The following is an 8675-nucleotide window of genomic DNA, read 5'->3' as shown; positions in this document are numbered from 1 at the left end:
TATTAATATCTATAACACATAAAGATTTATTACAATTCCATAACAACAAGACAATCTAATTGAGATTGGGTAATGGGTTTGAATACACATTTTTCCTAAGAAGATACAAGAACGGCTAACACACACATGAAAAGATGCTTAACATCATTAGCCATTAGGGAGTTACAAGTTGAAAGCACATGAGCCCTACTTAGTAGAATTGTTAGTATTTAAAAAAAACAATAAAAATTAGTGTTGGTGAGGATGTAGAGAATTTAGAACTCTAATATACTGCTGGATGGCCATGCAAAATGATGTACCTACTTTGGGAACGAGTCTAGCAGTTCCTCAAATGATTAGACAGAGCTATATTATGCTCTAATAATTCCACTCCTTGATATATATTTGACAGAAATGGAAATGTGTGTCTACACATAGAATTGTAAATGAATGTTCATAGGAGCATTAGTTGTAATAGTAAAAAAATAGAAACAAAACGTTCCTCAACTGATCAAATATATGGACAAATATAATACAATAAATCCATACAGTGGAATGTTAAGTGGCATTAAAAAGAAGTACTGATACATGTTATAAAGTGTAAGGACCCTGAGAAACATCATGTCATGTGAAAGAATCCAGTCACAAAAACCACATATTCAATGGTTCCATTAATATGTAAGTTCAAAATAGGCAAATCTACAGAGACAGAATATAAGGATGAGGGGTTACTGGGGGAGTGACAACTAAGGGTTGTGGGTTTCTTTGGGGGATAATAAAAATGTTCTCAAGTCCATCGTGATGGCTACACAACTCTGAATATTCTTGACACCATTGAATTGCACACTTCAAATAGATGAATCATACGGTACGTGAATTATCTCTCAATAAAGCTGTTAAAAAATAGCTTTGTTCCCAAATTACAAAATCAATACTCTCTCTTTGTGGAAAACTTATAAAACATTGAAAATACAAAGGAATGAAATAAGAGTCTCTATCCCTCCATATCATAGCCAATATCAAGGAAAAGCTTTTGCTCTTCTGCAGAAAGGAGCACATTCCTCTACAATATTAACTACCAAGAATATTATTAACTTTACTCGCCCTCCAAATCATGCCTTGGCTCATGACTTTGTTTTCACAAAGCCTCAATACTATAGAAATGTCTTCACTCTGAGGAGGCTAATAAGTTAAGCCATTTTTACTTTAGCAAGTAAAGTTGAAAGTGAATCTCTTGGGACCTTGGTAGACTGGATCTTTCAAGGTTATAGCTCAATACAACATTTTTTTCTATCTATGTATATCTTTCATATGTTCTTGGGGAAGTAGGTCTGTTACCCTTTATAACTTTGAATTTTTTATTACAAGCATGTATTGTTTACGTAACAACAACAATATCAAAAGCAAACCCAAGAGAGTTAATTCATAAGATAGACCCTGCTTCTGCAAGATGCTCATTCACCTTCATCTGGATCTAATTTGTTAATTTCTCTTCATTTTTACATCTGTGTTACCTGTGTAACAACAGAAACAAAAAGTTCATAGTCTTGGCATTTTCCATGGAAAAGGAAGGAAATTCACATTCAAAATCCTCACCCACAAAACTGTGGGTGCCCTAAGTCCCTGGGGTGGGAGGGGGCAGCCCTCTTAGGTGGCAAAGACTACTGTGTTTTCATCCAGGTTTTGGAGCACTGCCTAGGACCTTGACATTCCTTTCCCAGTGCAAGGTGGAGACTTTAATTCACTCTTAGGAATTTGAGCTCTCAATTAGGATGAAACTCTTCAACAGACATTCAGTTATTTAAAGATAAAACTCAGAGATTTCGTGATAGATAGCTTTAAATTTTATAGATAAATAGCTTTGGAATAAATATTTATACATTATAGACTGAAATTACATTTGAACTCTTGAAGAGAGGAAGGAAACCCATCCTATTATGGTTTAGACAGGAGGTGTGGGCCCAAAATCTCACTTGTAGGGCAATTCAAAGATTTTCAGAGGTGAAGTAATCAGATTATGAGAGCTGTAACCTAATCAGTGGATTAATCCACTTGAATGGATTAATTGAGCCACGACTGTTGGCAGGTAGGTTATGGCTGGAGGAAGTAGGTCAATGGGGGATGTCTTGGGGGTTTTTAATATTGTCCCTGGTGAGTGGCACTCTCTCTGCTTCATGTGGTCATGTTCTGATCTGCCTCACCTCAGGCACACATCTTTGGAGTTGGCCAACCATGGACTGAACCTCTGAAACCATGAGCCAAAATAGACTTTTCCTCCTCTAAGTTGTTCTTGTCAGGTCTTTTGGTCACAGCAGTGAAAAAGCTGACTAAAGCAAGTCCTGAGACCTCCATCTGGGGGAAGTGAGAGGACCTACGTTACGCCAGTGTGGGCAGGAGGAGGGGGCACAAGGGAAGAGATCAGGGCAGCTCCTGCCAAGAGCCATGACCAGTGAACTCCTAGAGTGATTCTGAGATCAGGTTTTCAGCTTTTCTTCCCTGCTTTGTAATCCTTGTACAATTCCAAGATATCTTAAAGGCCAAGGGAAAGTCTGGCTGGAAGGCCTTCATTTATAAAGGATTGTTTGGTGGTCGGAGAGCACTCAGTGTCCTAGGTCATGGAAGTTTTCTTCAAGTCAACATCAAAAATATCATCTTGTTCCACATTGTTTTGGAAGACTCTAGGATAATTTCCACTTGGTTTATTCTGTTCTGACACCTTTGCCTACACTGCAGGACACCCAATCATCAGCCATGTAAGAATCATTAGTACGTTTATTGCTAGGATATTGTTAGGTGTAGTGTTATATTCCCTCCACAGTCCATTTGCTGAAATCCTGATCTCCAAGATGCTAGTATTAGGAGGTGAGGCCTTTGGGAGTACAGAGCCCTCATGGTTGGCATTATGCCCTTTAAAAAGAGACCCTAAAGAGCTAGTTAATCCCTTCTACCGTGTGAGGACATAGGGAAAGTGCCACCTACAGAACAAGATGTTGGCCTTCACCAGACACTAAATCTATCTGACCTTGGACTTCTCAGCCTTTAGGCCTATGAGAAATTGTATGTAAGTTACTCAGGTTATGGTGTTTTTTATAGCAGCCTGGTGAAACTAAGGCACAATTCAATGTCCCCTATATAAAGATGCATACATAAAATTTCCTTCAGACAAAATCGCAAAAAAAAAAAAAAAAAAAAAAAATTCTGAGAAATCAATACTTTCCCTGATGGACATGGTATCATGTTATAGATTTATGTTTTCTCTTTTTCCTCTGGTTTTCTTTTTTCTCTTTTTCTAGGCCAGGAATCCTAGAGCCAGACTTGCCACTCAATCATAATACTTATTGGATTAAATGGCCAAGCATATCTGTTTTATCTCAACCTTGGCCTTATTCTAGTCTAGATATATTTTCTGACCCTGATTTTTAAATTTGTATTTTTTCTATCTAGTACTATTCATTCTTACAAGTTGTCTCAATTGCAGAAAAATAGTTCAAATAAATGTAAATAAATAAATACTAAAACAAATTAAGATGACCAGTTTTATTTTTTGTTCCTTTCTAGAGGTAAATGAAACTGAAGCAATAGTCTAATAAAACTCCTTTATTTTATAAATGTTTAAGGGGAGACCTCATAGGATTAAGAAAAGTAAACAACCATCCTGATTTCCCTGGGACCAAGGGGTTTCCTAGATCTAAATCTTTCAGTGCCAAAGTCAGAATTAGTTGGTCAACGCTTCTACAGCAACAATATAACACTTTTCGCTCGTTAAATATCATTTAAAATTGTGGTTTCATGAAAGTAGAGTTTAAAATATGCGTCTAAAAAACAATTTGGTGGTCTGGGGTTGTGGCTCAGCAGTAGAGCGCTTGCTTAGCAAGTGCGAGGCCTTGGGTTCAATCCTTAGCACCACATAAAAATAAATAAATAAAGGTATGGTGTCTAACTACAACTAAAAAATAAATATTTTTTAAAAGAAAAATAAATAAAAACAATTTGATCTCCATTTCATAGTATTTAAGTTTAATTCACTCCCCCCGCCCCGCCTTATATTTAGTTGAATCTATAGCTAGAAAGTTCTAAGCACTCCCTGGAGATAAAATCTCCATCCTCACAGCTTCCTTTGAAGATGAGGCTGGCACTGAGCTCGGTCAGGGGTTTTGGGAGTGAAGAGAGTTGAAAGAGGAAACTTCCCTTCACCCTACTTCTGTTCTCCACGGAAAGACTGGAAGACTCAGATTTTATGTTTACCGTGGAGCAATGCAAAACCATGCCATCTCTATGTCTTCTTTCCAATACAATACCAACCTTTTTGAAGAAAGAAAACTAAAACTACCTTCTTCCCTTATCCTTACTCTTGACTTGTTATTTCCTCAGGCAGATTTGAAAATCAAACATTATCTCCAGCGGTTTTCTGGGCAAAATGGCACCTCTGATAACTTACAATGGAAGCAGATTCTGGGAAAATTTTGTCATCTCAGACTAGACCTGCAGTTGTTCTCTTACTGGTCCTCTATCCAATAATTTAAGCCTGTGTGAAGCAATACTTAGCACATTTGAAAATGGCCATCTAAACAGCTTTCCTGCCAGTTTTTCTTGGAGAGGGTGGAATGGAAAATGCAAGAGTAAAGATGGTTTTAACTCCCCTTGGCACAGGGTCCAGCTGGGTGCAAAACCAAGTGACTGTGGGTCAGAGCTGATGGAGGGGACTGCCCTGGAGCTCAGCCACAGAGCATCCAGCTTCTGTGCCAAGGTGTGGTGGTGTCCCAGACCTAGAGTGACTTCCTTGGCTATTTACCAAGTGGGAATGTGATAGAATATATAGATAACACACAGAAATCATCAAAAGACTCTTCTTTGAATTTTGACTTTATCTTACGAAGCTCTATGCAGAAGGAGAAAGCAGTAGTACAATTTCTTAATTTCTCAGTGTTCATCCCACCCATTTTTCCTCTCTCTCTTTTTTTTTTTTTTAAGAAATGTGTAATCAACTTGGGGTAAAGCTATGCTTAGATTTAATTAGTTCTCAATCTATGATTCTATCATTGGTTCCCTTTTGAGAGCATATTTCCTCACGACTGGACATGATCTCTTTTCCTAATGGCATCTTTTTATGAAGCGACTCCTTGGTGATAGCATAAGTGATGCTTGTTGTGGAACATCCATATTAAGATCTTTGAAAGAACCTTGGTGGGGACCTGGGATGGCCCTACCCACCTCAGTTCCTCCTGCTATACTTGTATTTAATGTATGCATTGTGCCGTGCTTGGCATCATGAAGCTTCTGCCTACAAGAAACTTGCATTAAGGTGGAAGGAAACAAAAATGGCAGCAAGGAGGAGTGAAATATGTTGTAAATGGAAGTGTAAGCATCCTGCTTTTTTTATACTGTGGTGTGAATGCATGTCTGCATGTGTGTGAGTGTGTGTATTAGAGAAAGCTCCTCCATAGGAAATAGCCTTTAAGCTGGAAGTTCATTTTCTCTTCACTCCTGAGCTAGCATTCTCTCTGGGTGAGGACACCTGGCTACAGTATACCATGGTCTAAGGGCCTCCAATAGCTCCTTGCCCCCATAAGGATTGCCATGATGCCTGAAACCTCATTATCAGGCTCAGTCTTTGACTTAGATGCTGGGACTCCAGAGGATACCTGTTAAAAATGTAGGCCTGGTCCTTCTGGAAGAAGGAACACATTTCACTGTTGGGCGCACATAGTATCAAGTTTTATTGATCAGTTAGATGTCACCTTGGAAACTGAAACACAGGGTAGGTACATTTGACTGGGTTCCTCCAAGAAGGTGTGTGGATCTTGTGGCCATGCAGGGGAAGTAGTAGAGGCAAGGACGGAGGTCTACAATATTGAAGTAAAAGACCTCATTGGTGAACACAAAAGCCCTATGTCTGTTGCACCTTCTTTACTGAGAGGTTTACGAGTTGGGGTGGGAGTGGGGGAACGCTGCCAGACACCTTTGTGGGTATTAAGTCCTCAATATGACCTTGCAAGCACAAGGAAAGCTTCAGGGCATGAAAATAACCAAGTCTGACCAATATAAAATATAGAGCCCACACTCTTCAGTAACTCTCATGACCATAGATTCCGCTGGCCGACTATCTGGTGTTCATTTTTCCTTGTTCCCCGCACCATCCACTTTAAAACTCAGTTTCTAAACCTTCCAATGCATGAACTTTGGGGGGCCAAGCTCAAGTCATATTCAAACCACAGCAATGCCCTGATAAATGTGGTTCAAGGACCAGCAGCATCCACATTACCTGGGAGTTTGCCAGAAAAGCAAGATCTCAGGTCCTGCCCAGATCTACTGAGTCAGAATCTGCATGTGAATAAGACTCCCAGGTAATTAAGGTGCACTTTAAAGTTTAAGAAGCACAGGCTAGGGGTATAGCTTAGTTGGTAGAGTACTTGCTTTGCATGCACAAGGCCCTGGGTTCAATATTCAGCACCACACAAGATAAGTAAACAAACAAACAAACAAAATACAGGCATTCTATGCAATTACAAAAAAACTTTTTTAAAAAACTGTGTCCTCATTATTTAAAAAAAAAAAGTTTAAGAAGCACTGTCTAATATAGTGTAATTTCATTAACTTGGGATTTCTGAGACTCCCCATTTAATAAATCCTAACTTTCACAGGCTCCCCCACCAGATATCTCTGGGTTTCTCTGGCTCCATGGACTCCCCTTTTTGTTTCACCACAACCAATACCCTCACCCCCCCTTTCATGTCTTTCTTTTTTCCATCATCCATTTAAACAACCATGTGGAGATGTCTTCTCTGCCGGCTCCTAATCTATTTCTTAAACAGTCAATAGATATGTAAGTCGGACCCATTCCAAATGGTTTTTAGAGCAGCAAGAGGGAGTTTTAGCCTGACTAGCAAAAGACAACTTTACTATTTGTTTATGGCAAGGGTCAGAAGGTTAGCTCTTAGCCCACCAACCCAACTCTGTGCAAGTGGTTTTCTATGCAGGCCACCAGAGGTGTAGAGTTTCTTGAAACACTTGGGAGGCATGGATTCATTGGTTAGCTTCATTGTTGTGTCTGAGCTTTAGAGGAAGCTTTTCAGGCAGAAAGGTCTGAAAGGATCCCGCTCTTCTCACTTATTTTGGGGGGAATGGGAATCCCATTTGTAAGCTTACTGATCAAGATAGCACTTAACAGATGGCACATGCTTAATAAATGTCATGTTATATTTACCAGAGATATGGCAGTGGTGCCCATTTCAAGAGGAAATGGCCTGATCACTTGACCACCTGCTAATGCTCTTCATGAGACAGAGGCTAAGTGCTGAGCAGCCCACGGTGTGTCCCATTTTAGGAGGAAGTTGTAATTTTTGTTTTTGGATTCCACTCAGCATTAAGATTTTCCTGGACAGATTCTTGGCCCATGACTCAGAGATCTGCTTCCCTCTCTGGCCACGAAACAAAGTGACTGTGTGGCCTAGGACAGTGACCCTACATTCCTGGTTCTTGGTTCCCTCTACCGTCAAAGAGGGGACTGGACAGGATGGTTGCTCAAGTCTCATCCAACATTTTAGGAACCCCTGACTCTGTTCTTGATCTTCTGCTCAAGTCTCATCCAACATTTTAGGAACCCCTGACTCTGTTCTTGATCTTCTATCGAATCTTTCCCCATTCTTTCTCCCCAAAAGTGACTCCATTGAGAAAATGCTATTTATCAGAAGGGAAAAGTGGAGAACAGAAAGGTGAAGGGAGGTAACCTGAGGTCAACTCTAGATATAAGAAGCCCAGCCCAGGCTTGGGATGTAGCTCAGTGGTGGAGTGCTTGACTAGCACATGTGAGGCCCTCGGTTTGACCTCTAGTATGGCAAAAAGAAAAAGAAGAAGAGAAAGAGCCCTAGGGAAGTTCTGCTATTCCCATACCAGCTTAGGACTTGGGACTTGTCACGTGATGGCATTTGCCTCCCGTCATTCTGTGGGACTTGAAACAAATCCATGGAAGAGATTAACTAATGACAATATGTTTATCTTATTTCACAAAATCTAATTTTTAAATTAAAAGTCTAGATTATAAATGTGCTATTCTTGGCTTAATAGGATTTTGTTGACAATAAAGTCGTTTACATCATTTACCAAGAGGTTTGCATGGGAATATGGAGCAGATAGACCCCCTCCCCAGTTCTTAAGATGCTGCCTCAATTAAATTGTTTATTTCTGTCCTATATTGTGTAATAAAAGCAGTTAGTGGACCAGCCAGTGGATTTGCTCTGGGGGACCATTCGCCAGGTTATAATGGAGGGAAGAACACCTGGTAACATTGCCAAAGCAGACTTCATTTCCCTTTGTAATTACAACTGTAAAATAACTTCCCCAAACCTAAATTGCTATTGAGGAGTAGGTAAGGCAATTCTCAGTCTCCACCCCGGTGAGTGACAGTCTCATTTCTGCCTAATTGAGCAGCAGTCAATTTCCTTTTGTAGCCAAGGTGGTTATAACGGCAGACATGCAAGGGCCTCATCCTGGCCTTGCTCACGCTCACCTGGCGATGACGCTGCCCGCCCACACAGACCCACGGGCAGCCAGTGCTCCTGGCTAGCACGACTATAACTCATAATTTATTAAGGAAAGCAGAAAATAATCACAGAGGGTAACTGCATTGCACAGTATCTGCTCTTCCAGCAGTCAATTACAAACAGCAAGCATTCCATAAATGGTCCCTGTTAGCTTGA

This window comes from Urocitellus parryii, chromosome 3 (genome assembly GCF_045843805.1).
Source record: "Urocitellus parryii isolate mUroPar1 chromosome 3, mUroPar1.hap1, whole genome shotgun sequence".
Classification (NCBI taxonomy): Eukaryota; Metazoa; Chordata; class Mammalia; order Rodentia; family Sciuridae; genus Urocitellus; species Urocitellus parryii.
This window is presented reverse-complemented; position numbering follows the sequence as displayed.